At 43.2% G+C, this 23,150-nt stretch overlaps 1 protein-coding gene across 4 annotated transcripts in view; it reads right to left on the bottom strand.

Annotated features, from left to right (window-relative positions):
- Positions 1–22,851, bottom strand: part of ADGRF5 (adhesion G protein-coupled receptor F5) — a 102,843-nt gene extending 79,992 nt beyond the window's left edge. For all 4 annotated transcript variants that reach the window (XM_077999824.1, XM_015136504.3, XM_077999826.1 and 1 more), the window contains exon 1: positions 22,646–22,851. The gene's annotated coding sequence lies outside the window, so the exon portion shown is untranslated. The remainder of the gene's footprint in view (positions 1–22,645) is intronic.
- Positions 22,852–23,150: the final 299 nt, after the last annotated feature.

The following is a 23,150-nucleotide window of genomic DNA, read 5'->3' as shown; positions in this document are numbered from 1 at the left end:
TCAAGTTGCTTGCCCCTAAATCCACTGAGTTCTCTGTCTCCCCAGGTCCAAGTCATGGATATGTCATTACTTTGGTACCCTCTTTATTCACTGGTCTGTTCTGTCTCATACCACAATGGCAAACCCGGAGAGATGGACCAACCTAGTTGGCCTGGTGATCAGGTTGCTACTACTGAAGGTGAGTTGCGCTGCTTTCTAGCCTGAGCTTTCTATTTTAGGAATTTAAAGGGTAAGAGATTGAAGACAAAGGTGTTCGCAGTGGCTGCTACGGCAATTCAAAATGGTCTAGCATTGTACAGATTGTCATCGGGCCTCATGGAAATTGCTCAGCCCTCCACAGCTCCCATGGCCTATCTCAGCACAATGAGGGGGTCCACGTTTCCAAGTTCAAGACCTTTCATAACTACATCACCTTCTATTTATCAGAGTCTGCCTCTCAGGACCACTAAACTATTTTTGGATCTGAAGCACAGTACACAAAACATAGCTACATATCAACAATTACACAATTATTCCAGACCCAGAGCCCTTGATTTTGCCTCGTCTGACCTGGAATATTAAGGGAGGGAAAACCACATCTATTTTTAGTTTCTTCCAGAATTCCTCAAATTGTTCACTTTTCCATTTTGTTGAAAGCCATTAAGATCTAGACTTTGTGTTTTACCCAGCAGTATGTGAACACTTTATGGCACATCTTTGTCTGGGACTCTTCATTTGAACCTTCTGGGCTCTCACTAAATATGGGCAATCTTATGAGTGACCTCTTGCCCCTGAGTCACCTGAATCCACTAATGTCTCTCTCTCTGTCTCTCAAAAACACACATACACACACACGCATGCACACTCTTATGCCACATACACACTCACACTTCTGTACGTAAAATTAGAGAGCAGCCAGCACACACAATTCTGGACCATGGAGATATCTAGCAGAGTTGACACTTGGACTAGATCTTTTATGAACTTTCCCCTTCTTTATATGAGGACATTGTTTTCCGCAATAAGCCTTATTTGCTTGACGAATTCTTTCGATTTAAAGCAATTGACTAAAAAAGGAAACATTCTACTTTATGCTACTACTAAAATTCAGTGAAATGTTTAAGTGTGAACTAAAATTCGTACATGCCAAATAATAATAGTATGCCTTGAAGATTGCACTCTGCACTGTTTTAAATTTTAAACAAAAATAAAAGGCCGGGCGCGGTGGCTCAAGCCTGTAATCCCAGCACTTTGGGAGGCCGAGACGGGCGGATCACGAGGTCAGGAGATCGAGACCATCCTGGCGAACACGGTGAAACCCCGTCTCTACTAAAAAAATACAAAAAACTAGCCCGGCGAGGCGGCGGGCGCCTGTAGTCCCAGCTACTCGGGAGGCTGAGGCAGGAGAATGGCGTAAACCCGGGGGGCGGAGCTTGCAGTGAGCTGAGATCCGGCCACTGCACTCCAGCCCGGGCGACAGAGCCAGACTCCGTCTCAAAAAAAAAATAAAAATAAAAATAAAAAAAAATAAAAACTCTGTAGGGTCCCATAGAATGACAGAATTGAAGCTACACGTGTTCGGTTTCTTTACAACCACCACGCTAACATTGCGTGTTTTTAATCTACTGTTCAAATGCAGGGATGTGTTATTCTGCAGAGGCTGGAGAGACTTCAGGCAAACTCACACAGTCCCAAACCCTTAGAAACTGACTCTTGGAACAAACAGGTGTAGCTGAGTTCCTCTGTGTCAGGCGCTGCTATATAAACGAGAGTTTTCTGAATTACCTTCTCTGTAGAACACTATTTATTAAAAGGTAAGTAATAAAAGTACATTAATTAGCAGCTTATATTACTGAAACTCACCGGTAATGGTAGCAATTGTTAAGAACTTAGACCTTCAATAGATTTTTTAGGAAAAATACTTTATCACTGACATTGTTTGGGATCACCACCATATGGTGATAGTTCTTTTTTTTTTTTTTTTTTTTTTTTTTTTTTTTTTTTTTTGAGACGGAGTCTTGTTGTGTCGCCCAGGCTGGAATGCAGTAGTGTGATCTCGGCTCACTGCAACCTCTACCTCCCAGGTTCAAGCGATTATTTCGCTTCAGCCTCCTGAGTAGCTGGGACTATGGGCACGTGCCACAATGCCTGGCTAATTTTTTGTATCTTTAGTAGAGACAGGGTTTCACTGTATTAGCCAGGATGGTCTTGATCTCCTGACCTCGTGATCCGCCCGCCTCGACCTCCCAAAGTGCTGAGATTACAGGAGTGAGCCACTGAGCCCGACCGATAATCCTTAAAAATGCTTTAGTCAGTTTTATTGTTGATTTCAAATTCTCTACAGACAATGCACCACCTTATTGCCTGCACTTGAGGGAAACCCCCCACTACTCCACCCTGATGTCACGGATTCCAGAGTGTCTCTTGTGAGCTCTTCATGCAAGCACAGGAGACCTTCATTCAGAGGTGCCTCATTCTCTCTTCATTAGCCTAATTTATTTTATCTGAGAGCAGTACTTTTAGGGGTACAGACCCAAAGAGGGTAGAGGAAGAATTTGCCACTACCAAATAAAAGTGGAGAGAGAGCTCATATTAAAGGAAGGCCACATGAATCTGATTCACTAAGGCATTTCCCAGCTTCTCAGAGGAAGCTAATCTTGCCTTTCTCCTTTTCTCCAAGTCCCTCACCTGCTCCCGAATTCAACTCCATCTGGAAATATCTCCCTGACCCAGAGGAAGGAAGGGCTGCACAGATGTCTGTCAGTGCGGTTCCAAGCCCCCAGGGCCACCTGTAAAAAACAAGTGTGTTGTGTGGTGCTGACCTGGAGTGAGAAGGAAAACAAGCTTTGACTCCACTGACCCTGAAGGAAGGAAGCAGGAAGCCTTGTAGGGGGACGGGGTGAAGCCATCCGGAACGAGGTGTCCTATTACCGCCTGACCCTCTCCCTAATCAGGAATGCAGAATGAATGACTCCAGCCCAGAAAGCAGAGCAACTGCAGCAGTTTCCACACCTATCTCAAAATTAGAGAACTTACCTTGCACAGGAAACAATCCTTATGGCTCCTACTGTTTACACCACCCTAGGTACAGTGTGTTGGGTCCTGCTCAGTCTTCACAACACCGCATTCTGTCCTCATCCCCATTTTACAGATGAGGAAAATCAGTCTCAGAGGGGTTGAGTTGGTCAGGATGGAACCCAGAGCTGTGCCATGCCCAAGGCCTTCCTCCCTGGGATGGGGGCTGGCTGGGGCTTGAACGCTCCCGTGCCTCTATCACCTGTAGATTCTAAAGCATTAACCTTCAGACTTTGTGGTTTTGCTGTTGGTCATGTGGTGCTGAGGTCCTTGCTGTATCTTCTGTATCTTTTCTCCCAGATCTGCCTGCCATAGCTGCCTTCCTCAAAATATTCCTTCATGTGAAAGCATTATGAGAAAGGGTAAATCTAACTGTCTGCTATAATAGTGGCAGTAGGTGGGTTTACATCACACACGCTAGGAAACTGCTTTAATCTTTCGACATCTCTCTCTTTCCAAATCATGCACACCTTCATTGCATCATCAAACATTTATTGAAAATCTACATGCCAGACGCTGTTCTAGGCCCTGGGGATAAGAAGTAACGAAAACAACTGTCCCCTAGGAGTCTACACTCTAGTTGCGGGAGGTGCTAGCTAGCCTCTCTTTACCCTCCAGGTCCATCTTCGCCCTTTTCTGTGCCCCAGGAGGCTAACCCCGCGCTCTGCTGTGCCTTGTCTTCTGGGAGGGTGATGGAAGGTAGGGAGAGTGGGAGATCCCAGCGGGATGTTGTAGTATGGAAGCACAGGAGAACCTGGCATTTTCTCCCCCCAACTCCTGGCAGGCAGCAGTTTTGGCAGTGATTGTATTCCTCCCCTCTAGCCACAGATCCTGGGGGATTCCCCTCTCCCACAGTCACAGATCTTGGCAGGTTCCTCTGACACCTCCCTTACCTCCCCACCCTTCTTGACCCTTTTTGCTTAATGAGATGCAACCCATGGCTGCTCGATGCTGCCAGTTCTATGTTGACTTAACTGCTCTTACCTCTTCTGTTACCCTTTGAAAATGTCACTTCTTTTCTGCCAGGACCTTGACTGATACAGAAATACAGACAATAAACAAACAAGTGAGTTATATGTCTGATGAGCAAAAATGCTATGAAGAACGTGAAGCAAGGTACAGGAAATAAGGACTCTGTGTGTGTGTGTCTGTGTGTCTGTGTGTGTGTGTGTGTTGATGGGGTGGCATCAAGCTCATCTTTCTCCCGTGTCACTGAAATTGCCCTTATGATGCTTACCTCATGTTTTCCCAGCCCCTCACTGTCTCAGATTTCATGCTATTGGGTTTTCTACTAAATCTTTTATTTTCTTATCTTAGTAAGCAGAGCAGTTCAGGTCAATTGTGGCTCCTTCCTTAAAATGTGTACCTCAGTTCTCCCAACCATTCATCACCATTCTAGTTGCAAGGCAACACAGTGGTCCCCCATTATCTGAGGGGGATACGTTCCAAGGCCCCCAGTGGATGTCTGAAATCATCGATAGTACTAAACCCCATATATACCATGTTTTTTATATGCATGCATACCTATGATAAAGTTTAATTTATAAATTAGACACAGTTAAGAGATTAACAACAATAACTAACAATGAAATAGAGCAGTTATATAATATGCTAGCATCACTAATCTTGTGCTTTGGGGTGATTGTTAAGTCAGATAAAAGTCACTTGAACACAGGTGCTGCGATACATACCCTGACAGTAGATTTGATAACTGAGAAAGCTACTAAGTGACTAATGGACAGAAATACGCTGGACAAAGTGATGATTCATGTTCCAGGTAAGGCAGAATGAACAGCGTGAGATTTCATCATGCTATTCAGAATGGCATGTGATTTAAAACTTCTATATTGTTTTTTTCTGGAATGTTCCATTTAATATTTACAGACCCCAGTTGGCCATGAGTGGCTGAAACCACAGAAAGCAAGACTGCTAATAAGTTGGGGATTGGGGACTACTGATTCAGAGTTATCAATACCAGAAATGTTTCCTATTACATGTAACTTGTGAATAAACATGATTTATAGTTTAATTTTAGTGTTTGGGGAAAATGTACATTCTTTAATTCTGGAAAGCCTGCAGAACGAATTCCAGTGTTCATTCTGAAAAGTCTTTGCTAGAAAAATAACATTCTGGGCGCCTTCTACAGCAGTATCCTCCCTTTCCCTTCCTTTCTGCTGGCCTCAGACACTATCATCTGCCATCTCATAAGCAGCAAATCAGAGCTGAATGTGGTGTCTTCCTCCTAAACTCTTTAACCCTTGATAAACACTGTTGACTGACAAATAGCACTTGTCTATTTCTGTATTTTTTGGCTCTGACAATCATCTTGGAAGCCAATGAGAAGGAGAAATTTGGGGCTGCTGTGAAAAAGGCAACAGATTCTGGTAGGTGAGGCCACTGGAAGTGAATGGTCTTCTGAGCCAGTGATAAAATCTTGGAGTCCACCCCCTTATCCCACTAGATGAAGGAGCATCTTGGTGGGTGGAGATCAGCACCTTAATGATCACTGCACTAGGTTGCAGTGATCCACATGGGTAGGGTGCTTAATAACCCTTTGGGTGTCCCCTGAGCAGGACTTCTGGGTTCCTCCTGTGAGTTCCCCCACCTAGAGTCTCAAGGTACAGCCCTAAGATCTTCATCATTAACAAACTCTCCAGGTAACTCTTGTGCAAACCAAATTCTGAAAACCGCAGATCTAGAGATGACCACACATGTTCTACCACAGAGTCCTTCACAAAGCCTCTCCCCAAAACTAGCCTTATTTTTCATTCTTTCTACTTTTCTGATTTTTTTTTCTTTTTTTAATGAAGTCTCACTCTGTCACCAGGCTGGAGTGCAGTGGCGCAATCTCAGCTCACTGCAACCTCTGCCTCCCAGGTTCAAGTGATTCTCCTGCCTCAGCCTCCCAAATAGCTGGAACTACAGGTGCGTGCCACCACACTCAGCTAATTTTTGTATTTTTAGTAGAGACGGGGTTTCACCATCTTGGCCAGGATGGTCTCAATCTCTAGACCTCGTGATCCCCTCAGCCTCAGCTTCCCAAATTGCTGGGATTACAGGCATGAGCCACCATGCCCAGCCTTTTCTGATTATATAAAAGCAAAAGTCCCGGGGACTCATTGCTTGCTCCTTTAACTAGTGGTTCTCTTCTACCTGTGGGGCAGGACTCTTGCTTTAACATGATTCGCTGAGTGGCCAGTTTCAGGGTATCTTGATTGGGGCCAGGCAGGGTTGAAGCTTAAGGTGGGCTCAAGGTGTGGAGGGGCACAGGAAACAGGAGGGCACTGGTTTGAGAAGAGTGTAGAGACTTGTGAAGACACACAGTAAATAAGTATGTAAACAACTTAGTATATGTGACTTCAACTAAAATCCCTGTGTGAAAATTAAACAAATGAAGAGAAAGAGTAAGTTAATTAAAATGCATTGTCTTGGCCAGGTGCAGTGCCTCACGCCTGTAATCCCAGCACTTTGGGAGACCAAGGCGGGCAGATCACGAGGTCAGGAGATCGAGACCATACTGGCTAACATGGTGAAACCCCATCTCTACCAAAAATACAAAAAATTAGCCGGGTATGGTGGTGGGCGCCTGTAGTCCCAGCTACTCAGGAGGCTGAGGCAGGAGAATTGCTTGAACCTGGGAGGCAGAGGTTGCAGGGAGCCGAGATCATGCCATTGCACTCCAGCCTGGGCGACAGAGGGAGACTCCATCTCACAAAAAAAAAAAAAAAAAAAAAAAAAAAAAGTATTGTCTCTTGGGTCCAATAGAAGTAATTTTCTGTTTATTTCCTTTACAATCAATATTAATTTCAATTATTTTTAGTAACTTCCCTTTGAACTCATTGTTTCAAAATCCAAAAGCGACTTTCATTAAAGGTTGAATTTTGCTTGTGAGGACATGGAATGGGAAGCTTCAATTAATTAATTTTACTGACATACTAAAGGTGAAAACTTACGTAGTGCTGAAAAATCTTCAAACATATATTTAGCCCATTTTTTCTGTATGTAATAGAGATTGTCAATGGAATTGAACCCACTTTCGATGAATGAGGATTTCCAGCTACTTCCAGATATTCTCAATGGCATTTACATTTTAGTATTATAGATGGAGGAGTTCAGACTACTAGAATGATTATAAAATGCTCACGAGAACTTATTTCTTATATTTTTAAATTACAGTTGTCCCTTGAATAACAGGAGTTTGAATTTCAAGGACCCAGTTTTATGTGGGTATTTTTTTTCAATACATAGAGTTGGTACTTGTAGTTCTGTATCTGAAACCAAACACGGATTGAAAAATATGGTTTTCCTTAGATGCTAAACCAACCATACTAATGGTTGACTTTTACTTTTCCCATATGTGAGGTTCTGCAGGACTTACTTTGGGACTGAGTGTGCACGGATTTTGGTGTAACCTGGGGCGAAGGGGTGCAACTCTTGATTCTTCACTCATGTTAAAGATTAATTCATCCACTTGCTATTATATTTTCCACATCGATCTTTTTCTTCTAAATATTTGTTTTGAGAAATTTAGTTTGTGACCATGACATTAGAGAAGATAGTTGCTTTTTGTTGGATTTTGGTAAGCAAAGGGGAAAATAAGCACATAGGACCTCTTCTTCCCTATCCATCCTTCCAATTCTCCTTCGTTCAAGGGAATTTTTGATTTTCCAGCCTCCTCCTGCCTTATCTACAATGGAGGAAATAAAGACGTTAGGATATATTTCAGCCTTAGCCAGTTGGCCACACTTAGAGACACAGATCTCATATTTCCACCTGTATAACCCATTCTGCAAAGACTCAGATTCACACCATTCTAAAATGTAGAGAAATGTGCTAAGAAGCCACAGCTCTGAAGCCCTCTAACGAGGCAAACGGTTGACTCAAGTGTTTGCTCTCGGCAACAAGTGACTTCCTGCTTTGCAAAGAGAAATTTCAAAGGACTGATTTTTAAAATTCCAAAGAACCCTAAAAGTCCTTGTATTTTGAGCTCTTACAGACCAAAATGAACGAAAATATCAGGAATATTTGGGTTGGATTTTCGTAAACTACAGAAATAATTAAAAGTTAAAGGAGCACTTACAACAAAGAAGATAAGAGATTTAGTAATTCTTCCTCCCAAGAATTTTCAAATTTTAGTGCAACCTAAGAATCACTCAAATAGCTTTGGCTAAGTTCTTGGCTTCACACTCAGGGTCTGCTCAGTAGACAGAGCAGTGGGTCAAAAATGTGGGCCCCCAATATTCTGGGATCTTGAAGGAAATGCAAATTCTAGGCCTGCTCAGTGACTCACATCTCTAATCCTAGCACTTTGGAAGGTCGAGGTGTGAGGAGCCCTTGAAGCCAGGAATTTCAGACCAGCCTAGGCAACATAGCAAGACCCTGTCTCTACAAATGATAAAAAGCCAGGCATGCTGGCAAGCGCCTGTAATCCTAGCTCCTTGTGGGGCTGAGGTGGGAGGATCACTTGAGCCCAAGAATTTGGGGCTTCAGTGAGCTATGATTGTGACACTGCACTCCAACCTGGGTGACAGAGAGAGACCTTGTCTCGAAGGAAAGAAAGAAAGAAAGAAAGAAAAAGAAAGAAAGAAAGAAAGAAAGAAAGGAAGGAGAGAGAGAGAGAAAGTTGGGGGGGGAGAAAGGAGGGGAGAGAAAGCGGGGAAGAGAAAGAAAGAAACAAAGAAAGAAAAGAAAAGAAGAAAAGAAAAGAAAAGAAAAAAAAGAAAAGAAAAGAAAAGAAAAGAACGGCAGGCAGGCAAATTCTAGAGCCCACCTCAGACTTCCAGAATCTAATACTCTGGAAGTGAGGCCCAGTAACCAGTGTTTTAACAAGCTATCAAGCTGTCCAGGTGATTCTGATGTGCACAAATGTTTAATAACCACTGAGATAGAGCATGGTTATTTTTATTTTATTTTATTTTTACCATTGTGGTTCTCACTTTGAGAAACTATTGATGTCTGGTTCCCAGGCCTGTGTCAGCTGTGTCAGAACCTCTGCATACATTTAGAGAAACACTGGCAGATAGATGGGCTGCTAGGTTCATCTGTGGGCCATCTCTTCTCTCCCCACACATAATGATCTTCAGCCAAGATGCTTCATTGTCAGGACTTCTGCCTAAAGAGCCAGCTTCACCTCTTCCTACTCCTTCCTTTTTCCTCTTCAGCTTTACTGAGGTAAAATTGACAAATAAAAAGTATATCTATGGTGCACTACATGCTTTTTTGCTATATGTATACATTGTGAAATGACCACAGTCAAGCTAATTACTCCTTTTTTCTCATCTTACTTTACCTTTCTGAACCTCCTTAGCACCCTGAAAGCTTTGTGTTCTCTAGTCTGCCAACTCTCACTGTCCTTCACGGCCCAGGTCAAGGTCATTCCCTGCAGGAAGCCTCCCTTTGACTCCCTCTAGTTGTGTGTACACCTCCCATCACCTCCTCCCCTGTCAAAGCACCTACTGAACTGCGTTACAATGCTCTATTTATGGGCTCCTCCACTGTCCTGTGATACTACCACCTCGCACACCACCCCAGGGTAGGATCTCATTTACCTACTGTTCTGTGTCTAGCACTTAGCGCAGTATCTGGCAGAGTAGTCAGGTGCTTAATCCATGTTTGTTATGAATGAATCCCTAAGGCGGCACACTATTAGAGCTGCTTAAGAGGGTAAAGCATGGGCTATGGCACCAGGCTGTTGGGTTGAAGTACTAGTTCTACCACTTCCAGCTATTGAAATTTGGGTAAGTTACTGAATCTCTCTGATCCTCAGTTTTCTTATCTTTAAAACAGAGACAGTGCAGTTTTCTCATATTAAATGAAGTATTCCAAATTAAGTACTTAGAGCAGAGCTTGGTGAGTACTAAGTCCCCCATGCTAGGAAGAAAATGGACCAGAAGATCCTAAGATGCTTCTGTCATGAGAAGCCTGCACATAGGACACGTTTTATTCATAGTCACTCTATTTCTCTTTCGTCTCCTTTCTTTCTCTAAATATGGTTATCTTATCTCTAGACTGCTAATATTTCTTTCTTCCTTTTCCTCTTTCTTTGACATAATATTTACAAGTCCACAGCTCAGATCCCACATGCATAACCATTAGAGATGTGTGCATGTGTCTGCATGTGTGCATGCATGCACTCATGCATGTGTGTGCATTTGGTTTGGTGGTTTGAGTAATTGGGTTTAAAAATGGAACTAGGGCATATCAGTAAATAGGCTATAGGCACTGACCAATTCATCAGTTATAACTCTTGTTTTTGAAGGATAATCCATTACAATAAATAAAGTCTGCATGTTCCTGAAAATTGTCACAGGAAATTGTTGACTAAAGGTGAGTCTCAAGTCAAAAGAGGAAAAAAATCCTGAATATAGAAATTTACATCAGATATGAAACTTACACATACAAAAAAAAAAAGCATAACTGTCTGCTAAAGTAAGTAAGGGGAACTTATAGACTATCTCTGAGAAAATGGATGAATTTTGCAGGAAGGTGCTGTTTTATCAAGAGCAGCTGAGGTTTGATCTATAGTCACACATCAGGTTGTGTTGGCAGTTTGGTTACATATTTTTATTTTTGAAATCCTATCCTTTTCCCAGTATATGTATTCATATTCACAAATAGGATATTCATTCACTGGACAAATGTTTCTGGGTACCTACTTTGTGCAGAATATTATCTTAATGCTGGAAAACTTGTGGATGATTTCTTTCTTACAGCAAGTTTATTGTTGTTGCTGCTGCTGATGATACTATTGCTATTTTTAATTGCTATCTCTTATTGAGAAACACCTCCATCACAGGGTCTCTGCTGAGTGTTTTTTAACAAGCTTTTTTTTTTTTTTTTTTTTTTTTTGAGACGGAGTCTCGCTTTGTCGCCCAGGCTAGAGTGCAGTGGCACGATCTCGGCTCACTGCAAGCTCCGCCTCCTGGGTTCACGCCATTCTCCTGCCTCAGCCTCCCGAGTAGCTGGGACTACAGGCGCCTGCCACCACGCCCAGCTAATTTTTTTTTTTTTTTTTTTTTTTTTTTTTTTTTTTTTGAGACGGAGTCTCGCTCTGCCGCCCAGGCTGGAGTGCAGTGGCCGGATCTCAGCTCACTGCAAGCTCCGCCTCCCAGGTTCACGCCATTCTCCTGCCTCAGCCTCCCGAGTAGCTGGGACTACAGGCGCCGCCACCTCGCCCGGCTAGTTTTTTGTATTTTTTAAAGTAGAGATGGGGTTTCACCGTGTCAGCCAGGATGGTCTCGATCTCCTGACCTCGTGATCCGCCCGCCTCGGCCTCCCAAAGTGCTAGGATTACAGGCGTGAGCCACCGCGCCTGGCCTTTAACAAGCTTTTTAAATGCACAATGTCATTTAATTTTCATGACACTCCATGAACTAGTTAGCTACTCCCATTTTAGAGAAGGAGGCTCAGAAAGGTTAAACAACTGGCCAAACCTGGTTTAAAATCTACATAGATTGAAAGTCTGGCAAATTGAAGAATTTGAGGCAGACTCTGAATCCCAAACCCAGTTCTTGTCACTATACTATATTATGCTTCAAGATAAGCTGCTGAAACATAAACAAATGAAAGGTTAAACATATGATGGTTCGAAGGATGGTACAAAGTGATACAGAATTCTGTTCCAAACCTGTAGTCCCAACAAAGGGTACAATTCAGCAGGAAGAATGTTCCTGCAAACATGAGCCTGGACTGCAAAATCATTAACCTACCCAGAGAAATACAGGGAGGGATCCTCCTGCCACCAGTGTAAACACTTTTCTAAAAAGCTAGTAGATATTTTCTAAACATTGTTTTTATGCCTGACTAAATGTGCATCATACTTTGGAAGTACTTCTAAGGCAGTGATCTCATCCTCTTTGGCACCAGGGACTGGTTTCATGGAAGACAAGTTTTCTAGAAGACCAGGAGAAGCAAGAACAGGGATGGTTTCAGGATAAAACCATTCAGATTATCAGCCATTAGATTCTCATAAGGAGCATGCAACCTAGATCCCTCGCATGCACAGTTCACAATAGGGTTCAAGTTCCCATGAGAATCGAATGCCACCACTGATTCAAAAAGAGGTGGAGCTCAGGCAATAACGCTGGCTCTCCCATGGCTCACATCCTGCTGTGTCACCAGGTTCCTAACAGGCCATCGACCAGCACTGGTCCATGGCCCACAAGTTGGGGACTCCTGTTCTAAGGTGCTGGTTGAAAAATGCATATTTTGCAGCATTGCTCCCTGTCCTGCTCCTACCCCCATCTTCCTACACAGACAGGTTTCAATTTAGTAGGTTCAGGTAGAACCCAGAGGTATGCATTTTGATCAGCATCCAGCCAGTTTATCAAGTACTGGTCTCTAGACCACACTTGCACAAACTGTGCTTTGCATCTCCATGTAAATAACATATTCTATATGTCATTTACAGTTCTCTTATACTAATATATTATACATCTATTATTACAAAAACCGAAAATAGAGATTTTTAAAGGGATAAGATCTTTCAAAATAAAGAGCAGGGCACATACTTTCTCTTCATAGTCCAACAGAGGGTGTAGCATACCATCTGCCACCCAGAGTTGAGTGAACCTCTGGCCTTGTACCCTAAGATACATCCCTGTCTTATGAACTTCTGGGAGACAGGAGGCTGGGTGGAATCTGTACTGGCTCAGTGCTTAGGCTCATTCTCTGTGGCCACCATTGTTCACCTTCAGACAGGTCAGTAAATCAATCTCCATGGCTTTGAAAGAAGAGTAGACAAGTTCTGCAGGTGAGCTGTGGAAAATTTATGCAACACCAGCATCTGCAGTGAAGAGATGATCTTGAAAAATATTACTTATGCTATACCATGGCAACCCCACCTCAGGTGCATGAATATGCAGTGTCACTCATGACACATTTGGAAATTCTCCCTGAGTAATGATTTAAATAAAATGTGAATGAAGTCCAAGTGTCATTCATTTCTGCTTTTAAACGGGAATTAAAAACTCATATAGGAAGTATTAATAATTGTGATTTTGATTTTAAGAAAAAGGTAAAAGTTTGTTAGTAGCCTAAATGTGAGCAAAGTTTCAAAAATTATATTAAAATTAAAATTTATGAACAATCCATCCTGAAAGTACAAGATGTTATTTTACTTAAAGAAGAGATAAATCACTTAAGTGACACTTTTGCATTCCTAACTCTACATGAAATGCTGAATGTGCCAGGTACTGTGCTAGGGGAGAGGAGTAAAAAGATGAATAAGATGGCATCCCTATGTCCTAGGAAAGAAGTGCATGTGAACAATTACTGAGATTTCAAACACGAAAGGCACTGTAAAACAGGCTTGGGACAGTGCTGCGAAGCACTTAGCAGGGAGATCAGTTCTGCACAGGGATGCTGTGACCTGTAAAAAAGAAGTAATTTGGTGACACTTAAAATGGACTTAGGAGGATAGTTTACTTGACGGATGTGTTAGTCTGTTATCATGCCACTAATAAAGACATATCTGAGACTGGATAATTTAAAAAGGAAAGAGGTTTAATGGACTCACAGTTCCACATGGCTGGGGAGGCCTCACAATCATGGTGGAAGGTGAGGAGGAGCAAAGTCATGTCTTACTTACATGGTGGCAGGAAAGGGAGCTTGTGCAGAGGAACTCCCATTTATTAAACCATCAGATCTCATGAGATGTATTCACTACCATGAGAACAGTATGAAGGAAGCCGCCCTCACGATTCAATGATCTCCACCTGGCACCACCCCTTGACACGTGGGATTATTGCAACTCAAGGCGAGATTTGGGTGGGGACACAGTCATACTATATCAACAGAAAAGGCAGGAAAGAGAAATCCAGGCAGAGGAATGAACCACAGCAGGGAGACAGAATGAATGGAGAAGAGGTGGCCCCGGTTATAGCCACCGGGAAGTTGAGGAAATAGCAGAGGGAAAGGAACCTGTAAAAGAAAAACTGAGAAGCTGCACCAGAGAAGAAGGAGTAAGGCCAGGAGCATTGGTGTCCTGGAAGGCAGGGACAAGACTAGAGGAAGTGGAGAGCAGTGTGAAGTCCTGCTGACAGTAGATGAGTTGGATTTGAGGATACAAAGGTCTTAGAGAATTTTGGCAAAAGCATTTTCTGAGGTGCATTGGGGTAGCGTAGACAGAACACAATGTGAATGGTTGGTGATGATATGAAGACATGAATAGCCATAATCCTTTCAAGAATTTTGTGGTGAGGGGAAATGAAGATGGAAGCACAGTTGAGGAAAAATATGGGGTGAGAAGAGCTTCTGCTCCTATTGTTTTAAGATGAGAAGGACCTGAGCATAATTCACTGATAACAGGAAAGGACCAATAAGAGGGGAGCCTAGTGAGGCTATGGGAATAGAGGGCAGGAGTGTGGGAGAGCTGAGCTCTGGATGCAGGGAAGCGTTCCTCTTCTCTTGGGACAAAAAAAGAGGGCAAAAGAGATGGGTATTGAGGCCGATCCTGGCATAGAGTTGGTGGTGAGAAGGCCAATGGCATTATTTCCTCCAAGAAGGCACAGCTGTTTCTTGAGAGCAGGCTGTGTGTGCATGTGTGTACATGTGTATGTGCATGGTGCACACACTTGGCCACGCTGGTGCTTGGAGATTTAAGGACAATGAAGACACCATAAAGATGTCTCTGGGGATAATTGAAGAGTTCCAGGCTGGATGAGGGCCCATGTCCCTCTTCTAATCTTTCCTGGCCTTAGGCCATACAAATATCTGGCTTCTTTGCACTCTCACTTGCAAGACATTGAGTTTGTGTGTTTGTATATATGTATAAATACATGCTTTTGATCGGGCGCGGTGGCTCATGCCTGTAATCCCAGCACTTTGGGAGGCCGAGGCAGGCGGATCACCTGAAGTCAGGAGTTCGAGACCAGCCTGACCAACATGGAGAAACCTCATCTCTACTAAAAATACAAAATTAGCCCGGTGCGGTGGCGGGTGCCTGTAATCTCAGCTACTCGGGAGGCTGAGGCAGGAGAATCACTTTAACCCGGAAGGCAGAGGTTGCAGTGAGCCCAAATCACGCCACTGCTTTCCAGCCTGGGCAACAAGAGTGAAACTCCATCTCAAAAAAAAAAAAAAAAAAAAAATGCATGGTCTTGAATTTTCCCGTAGGCAGAGTCTCTGGTTTCTCTTAATACCTAGTAGAGTTCAGACACATAGAATATATTCAATAAATAATTCTTGGTTGGTTGAAATATCTTTCAACTCATTATACGCCAGCTTTCAGCCAATAAGTAGACTCCAAAGGTGAAAAGTAACTATAATTCTAAGACGGCCCTTCCCTAGAGACAGGGAACTGAAATTGAGTTACTATTTTTAGCAGGAATGCATATTACCATAAAGAAAGTTTTCTCTGATCTGACCAGTGATGGGTGCATGTCATAATACTGAATGAAAACCTCTTAAAATGCAATACGTTTTGTGCTCTACCTATTTCCTCTCCATTAACACACAAACATATGCACACTCATGCGCACAAATGCACACATACGTGCACATCTGCGGGTGCACACCACAACCAAAACCCAAACATCTTTTTGATCCTTAGATGGCTGGTGGCGTGAATTTTCTGTAATGTAAACGAAGAAGCAGTGGGCAGGATAAAGGGTTAAGTAAGGATCTCTAGTAATGCTTCAACTTGTTCTTTGAGGAGTAACAAAGAGAGGAAGAAGCACAGGCTTTGTGGAAGGAAATTCCCAGGCCCCACTTCGGACATTCGCAACCTGCCCTGTGAACCCCTGAGGGGTGTCTGATAATAAACACTTGCAAACAAAACAATCCTAAAAGGCATTTTTACTAACATTCTCACATTCTCACCAAAGAGCTACAACACGTTTTCCTGAATCTCCGGACCTCGGGGTCGGGATATCCACCTGCCAGCAGAGGCCAACAACCCAGTCCCTGCTCAGGCTGGTGTTTGTACGTGCAGGTCCCCCTTGCTCCTTGAGCCTTTGATTGGGCAGGGGTGGTGATGGAGCTGTGGAATGCAGATCACAGACTCAACACTGGACAGGATGGGTGTGGACTGCTGTGTGCAGGCCTGAGACCCACCTCTTCATCTTCCCCAGAGACCCCCAGACATAGCCCTGAGCATTGCAGCTTTGAGTAATAATGCAGTGACCTTCCCTAGGAGTAGAAAGAACTTGACAAAGGCATGAAAAGCTCTGCTTGTAAAGTGTGCCAATTAAGTAACAAATTGGTCTTCTTTTCCTGTAGTAGCAAGACAAACAAATAAAACCCCTGGAGACTTGACAGTAAATATTTGTGCAGAAGTTTGTTGTAAGAAGCTCAAAACATGTTAGGATCAAGAAGTGAAAACTTAAGCAAAAGTCTAGTTTGGGTGAGATTGTTTGTAATATTATACCTTATTTATCCCCAAACTAATAGGATGTGAGATCTGTTATGCCCATTTCATCAATGAATACATGAAGGATCAGAAACTGGCCTAGGGTAATAGTAAAGTTCTGGGCGATCCAGGTATCTGATACTTGCTCTAGTGAGTATGTATGTGTGTGTGTGTATGTGTGTGTTTATTGGGGCTGTGTGTACACAGATTTATGACTTTTTTTTAACTAAAATATGCTTAAAATACCTTTATTAATTGCAATTCAAGCCAAGATCCTCAAATGGCATCACTGTCTCAGGTCTAGACCAGAATTCACTTCACAGTGCGGGTGAGATTTACATCCTTGACTACAAAAAGAAAGCTGACCCTTTACTTTGAATTGCCGTCACTGGTCTCTGGAATATTTTTGGATGACTACTCATTTGCATCTGTCCAGAGTTGGCAGGCAATCTCCCTCTTGACCCCGGCCCTCAAGACCACATTGATCCAATGAGGTGATGACAGGCTCCAGATTTTACTCTAGGTGGGGTTAACATGAGCCTCTACTCAGGCCTCCTTCTGTCCTTTGTGCTGCAACAATGGGCGGAAACACAGCCTTGTTAGAGGAAATTCCCAGGGCCATGCTTTGGACATTAGACAGTGGCTTTGCTATGCTGGGTAGGCTGATGTGCATCTAAAAATAAATACACTGGTCTGCAAGGGTTTCTATGATTTTGTTCTGCACAGTTGATTACATTTCAAAGGATTTTTTTTAAATTAGTGTTTTTAAGAAAGCTAATTTAGGTAAGCCTTGAGAATAAAATATATCATGGCTTTGTTTCGGTTTGAAAATATATAGCATTTGCTTATAACTGAAAGGACTGCTGCTTTTTTCCCCCAGAATCTCAAAGTGAGATTGAAGAAAGCAAAGTCATGCTGAGATGCTGCCCAAGCATGGTGAGAAACATGCAAGGGTCCAGAACTGCATGTTCTTTGAGTCCACAAAGGATAAAGTATTAACAGAAAGCTCTGGGGCTGCCTGCAGTGGTTGGTGATGTGTATAGGGCCTACCTAAGCCTAAGTCTCACTTCTCTAAAAGTTTCCATGTCCTTACTTCGCAGAGACACTGCTCTTCTGGTGGTTCATGTAGCAGAAAAGGAAAGATGGGTAGAAGGCAGTGGTCAATGAACTTGACTCACAGCAGGCAGACAGTTCCAGCCAGCTCTCTTCTCTCCCCAAAAGTCAAATATTCCATTCACAGTCCTTGCAATTTAGAAGATGGTAGAATCAGTTTCTTTTTCACATTTTAAAATTAGATCTCTGAATGGCTAGGAACCCATATCCATGTAGTCGTGTTTCCGTTTTGGCTAGAGGAGAAATCAGAGCCAAAGCTCTGAGTCTTGCTGTTATTTGCCTGACTCTACTTGAGCTGAAAACGTCCAGAAATGCGGCAGTTTTCCATCAAATAGGAATGTGTTTGCAGCACAAGAAGTAACCTACAATTTAGTTAAAGAGTAACCCAAGAAGAGTGGTTTACAGTGAACTTTTCCCTCCTCATTGTTCTCATTTCTTTTTTGCTCTTTCCTGGAAGTCCAGCCTACTCCATTGTTACTAAGACCCTATTTTAAACTTACTGCAGCAGATAGGTAGGGCTAGCTTATGGAAAGTCAGCTATCCTCACTCTAGCCTGATGACTTATTTTGCAGACCTTCTTGGTGGCTTGGATCACTGCACTGACATCACGAGACTCTTGATAGCTTTGAGCGGGAAGGGACCTTCGAGGTCATCACCCGGACTCCACCCAGTGTGGGCATCCCTTTGGGAACACCCTGGCCACTAGTCCGTCTTCCAGGGTGCTGGAACATTGCCCGGGACAAGGCGTTCACCACACCACAAGGCAGCTCACTCATTTTTAGATGATTCTGATGGTGGGTAAATCCTTCCACATATTGAACTGAAATCTGTTACGCTATAATTCCCACTCATTGATCTTCTGTTGACCTTCCCTTTTCCCACACAGAGCAACCGTTCGATATTTAAAAGCAACCCTCATGTGCTACAAGATGTACTTCTTACTTTTAATTGTCCCGTGAATGTTCCTTCAACTCTTCTGTGAATGACAGTTTTCTCATTTTCACAGTCTTGGCCAACCTCCTCTTTTAAGACTTGGTGTTTTTTGTTTTTTGTTTTGTTTTGTTTTGAGACAGAGTCTTGCTCTGTCGCCAGGCTGGAGTGCAGTGGTACAATCTCAGCTCACTGCAACCTCTGCCTCCCGGGTTCAAGCAGTTCTCCTGCCTCAGCCTCCCGAGTAGCTGGGACTACAGGCAAGCACCACCACGCCCAGCTAATTTTTGTATTTTTAGTAGAGACAGGGTTTCTCCAGGTTTGCCAGGAAGGTCTCAATCTCTTGACCTCGTGATCTGCCCACCTCGGCCTCCCAAAGTGCTGGGGTTACAGGCAGGAGCCACCGTGCCAGGCCAACCTGGTGTTTTTTTAAAGGAACCTATTTGGCACTTTAGATAATTAATCTTCTTACAACTTTGTGCACTAAGTATTAGTTCATATTTTCAGAAACAAAACAAAGACTTGGCAAGATACAATTACTTGTTCAACACAGGAGATTAAAAACCAGGTCTGCCTCTTTCTAGCCCACAACATGCCTCTCACTAAAAAAGAAATATTGAGCCAGATATAGTCCAGGCTGATTTCAAATATATCCTGAGATCTGTGGCAGGCCACAGGAAACCTCTCATGCAGGTTAACCTCCCTTTTGTGGTTACAACGTGTGTTTATTGACAGAGATTAAAGTGAACTTGAGTGGGTAAGAAATTACCAACAGAAAACATTCAGCTGTTGAAAGGCAACTATAGACAAGGTGGGCATGGAGGGGGCCTGGAGGCAGAAAGGCATAGGAGCAACAGTAAGCAAGAAGGGATTCCAGAGGTGCAGGAGCCATGTCATTTGGAAGCTCTGGACAATGGAGGAGGAAGAGAAGAAGGCTGGAAGAGAGAAACAGCGGTCCCTTGGGAGCACCTCAGCAGTTTGCTTTAGCCTAAACCTGGTGGTTGTGTCTATTTGCTTTCTCCCAAGGGTCCATGTGCTCTATGGGAGGGCAAAGCGTGGGGGACAATGATACTATGCTCTTCTCCAGCATTTGATTCTAGGTGAAATATGGCTAAGACACAAATCTTTGGGTGGAAAAAGGAGAATACCACATGTAGTCAGAAAGGGAATCCTTTTAGCTGTGCTACAGTGAGGGATGATGTCAGGAACTGGCTATACGTCTACCTGCTTCTAGATTTTTCCTGCACCACTTGGTAGAGCTACTTCCTTCTCTTTTCCTGGCTGCTTTCCTAAAGCACGGATTGCTTAATGGAGGCCCTTCCTCCCTCTTCATCTAACCTGCTTCAGAGCAGCACTATACCCAATGATGAATGCCTCATAGATTCCTCTGAGTTGCAGGACACTGCTCCCCAGGAGTCACGGGCAACTGTGCTCTTGGGGAAGTACCAAAGCACAATGTTAATGTCAATGGCTGAACACATGGGCATAGTAATAAAATGGCTCTCTTAAGATCTCTTCGAGCTGGCTTGACTCAGAGAAATACAGAACTCTGTCTTGTTCATCACTTGAAAAACTCAAGGTTCAGAGAAAAGTTGTGGACCCACCCAAGGGTCACATGGCAAGAGAGTTGCAGGTACAGGACTAAATCTGGGGCCCCAAAGCACAGTTCAGCTTTCTTTCTACTGAACCACACTGACTTCAAGCTTCAAGTTCTCAAGGCCTTTACTTGGATGTGCCAGCATTTGTTAGGGATCAGACTTATTTCAGTTTTCCTTAATACTTCCATAAAAGAGAAGTAGCACAGAGGATGACAAAAAGTAAGTCCTCCAGATGAGAGCTGCATGGAGGCAGGACTCACATCTGTATTGTTTGCCATCACATCCCTAGCACATAGCACACTGCCTGCCCTGTGAAAGGGACTGAGTGAGTCCTTGACTTAGAGTGGCAGAGAATGAGGGGCACCGATAGGGAAACACCTAATGAAAGAGGCTATCACAAAGACATAAAGAAATAGATTCTAAAAGGCATGGCACATGGAAAGTACTCAAAATATTTGGTGAGTAAATGAATCCAGCAACATTTCAGAAAGAAGAGTGTGGGAAAATGCTATAAGGATTAAAAATATTGTTTGGAAGATTCAAACTATAGATCTCTATCTCATAATTAATTAGGGTTTTTCAGACAATGTACACATTCATTTGCTCATTCATTCATTCATTCATTCAACAAAATTGATTGAGCAGAAGCTATGTGCCCAAAATTGTACCAAGTGCTATGGGTTTAGGCACAGAAGACCAATAACTCCTCAAGAGTGAAAATAAATATAGCAACTATTATTTAATGTGCTTAGGGACATGTCAAAACATTCCACCAAGTACCAGAAAAATCACAGACCTGAGAATCGCTTAGTAGAAGAGGGATGAAGGGGAATGAAGGTGTACAAACCAGGCCTTAACGGGCAATTGGGTGGGGAAGATGAATAGAGGTATCCCAGGCAGGGAGGACAGCACACACAGAAATAGGAAGGCGTTAGAGTATTCACATATTAGGGAAATGCAAGGTACTTAGTTTAGTTGCAAAGACAGATGCTGAGAGGGTGAGGCTGGCAGGACAATACGGAGCCGACTGATTTTTCTACCCTCCTTAAGTGAATGCTTCTCAAACTTTAATGTGCATATGCATCACCCAGGGATTAAAATGCAGATTCAGAAGTCTGGGGAGGGACTAAAGAATGTGTTCCCAAGTGATCATTTCCAGCTGATGCCTGATGCAGCTGGTCATTGTACTACACTTTAGGTAGCAAGGCTGTAAGCAACAGAGTGCAACAGAAATATTTCACTGAGGTCAGGCACCTTGGCTCCCACCTGTAATCCCAGCACTTTGGGAGGCCAAAGTGGGCGAATCACCTGAGGTCAGGAGTTCGAGACCAGCCTGGGCAACATGGTGAAACCCCATCTCCACTAAAAATACAAAATTTAGCTGGGCATGGGGGTGCGCACCTGTAGTCCCAGCTACTTGGGAGGCTGAGGCACGAGAATCATTTGAACCTGAGAGGCAGAGGTTGCAGTGAGCCGAGATTGCACCACTGTACTCCAGACTGGGCAACAGAGCAAGACACAATCTCAGAAAAAAAAAATTATATATATATCACTGAGAGTGGCATTATTAGAACTGCATATTCCCAAGAGCCCTGTAGCAGGGTATGGAAGATAGAATGGAGGGAGACTGTATTGATGTAAAATACGTAAGTGGTAAGAAATTATGAGCATTAGAGCTAAATAAACTAGAAAAGAATAGTAAATGTTCAATAAATAGGTATGAATTGTTTGATATTCCATGAAGTCTGTATAAATTATTTCTCTTAGAGTAAAGGCTGGTTGTGAAGACAAAATGAAACAATAAAAACATAAGATGCCAAAACAAAATCCAGAGAAATACGTAGTGGTACTTAAATAAGACCTGGCTCTTCTCTGAGTCTCAGTGACGTATCATCTTGAGCCTTAACAGTGACCAACAAGAGCACCCAGCTAAGGAGTGAGTACCATCCCTACAGACAACCACCACAGCCTCTGAGCCATCCCTGGATATTCGTTGTCACTGCTTGTATTGAATTTCAGGAAACTTCTGGAATAACAACTGTTTCACCACAAATTCTAGAAAATAATGTGGAAGTCCACCAAGTCCACCAGATCCCTGAACAAAGTACTCTTTTTTTTTTTTTTTTAACTTACAGCACATAGGCACTCTAAATTAGGAACACCTGTTCCTATTTCTGTTCGCAAATTCTCTGTCAAATCTAGTATTTCTTTAACTGAAAACCTCAGAAAGGAATAACAAAGAAATCATGGTAGAGGTCTATACTATTAAAAAGAAAAGGCAGTTAGTAAAAATTACCCTGTATGCAGAAACCAAAAAAAAACAAACTACTTCTAATGAGATGTGCACTCCAAAGAAAATAAGAATTGCCGCCATGATCTGTATACTGACTGGCATTCTTTATCCAAAGCTGTACAGATTTGAAAAATCCATATGTCATATCCCCTCTTTAGTCCTCACAGTCTTGTACATCAGTAAATCTCCACACGACACACAGGTTGAGAGCATGCAGCCAACTAGAAAAGCCACGTGGAAATGCACATCTATTCCAGAGCAGCTGGATTCACATTTAACATGACAAATCAAAACGATACAGGTACCTACCTTTCTCTTCTGGGATTTGCAGGCTCCTAAAATTCAATACCTTACTGCTGATCTGCCCCAAAACCTCTCAGGTGAGGTGAACCTTGAGGGTATCCCATTCAATTACACAGCCAGAGGAGGGTGGGGTTTCACAAGACCAGACTTCAAATGCTGGGGATCTTGCGGGTTCCCAGGCTGTCGGGAGCAGAGGTGAACTGCCTTCTGTTCTCTGCTGCAGGAAGAAGCCGGGAGACACTGAGTGACTGGAGGTAGGGGGCGGGGGCTTGGGGGAGGGAAGTAATACGGGGACTGTAATAAATAAGAGATCCTCGCCACATGATTTCCTGTATTTGGTGGCTGATGCCTCTCTCCAGGCTCCCTAGAGGAAACAAGAAACTTGTCCTCTGGCCATTGGAAAGAAGAGAATAAACACACTGAGAACTGTGAAAAGAAGCAGCAGGACCCCAGGCAAGGAGCTGATGGGCCAGCCAACTTTACCTTTTACCAAGTGCTTTCTTCCTGAAGT

Source organism: Macaca mulatta, chromosome 4 (assembly GCF_049350105.2).
Source record: "Macaca mulatta isolate MMU2019108-1 chromosome 4, T2T-MMU8v2.0, whole genome shotgun sequence".
Classification (NCBI taxonomy): Eukaryota; Metazoa; Chordata; class Mammalia; order Primates; family Cercopithecidae; genus Macaca; species Macaca mulatta.
This window is presented reverse-complemented; position numbering and strand designations above follow the sequence as displayed.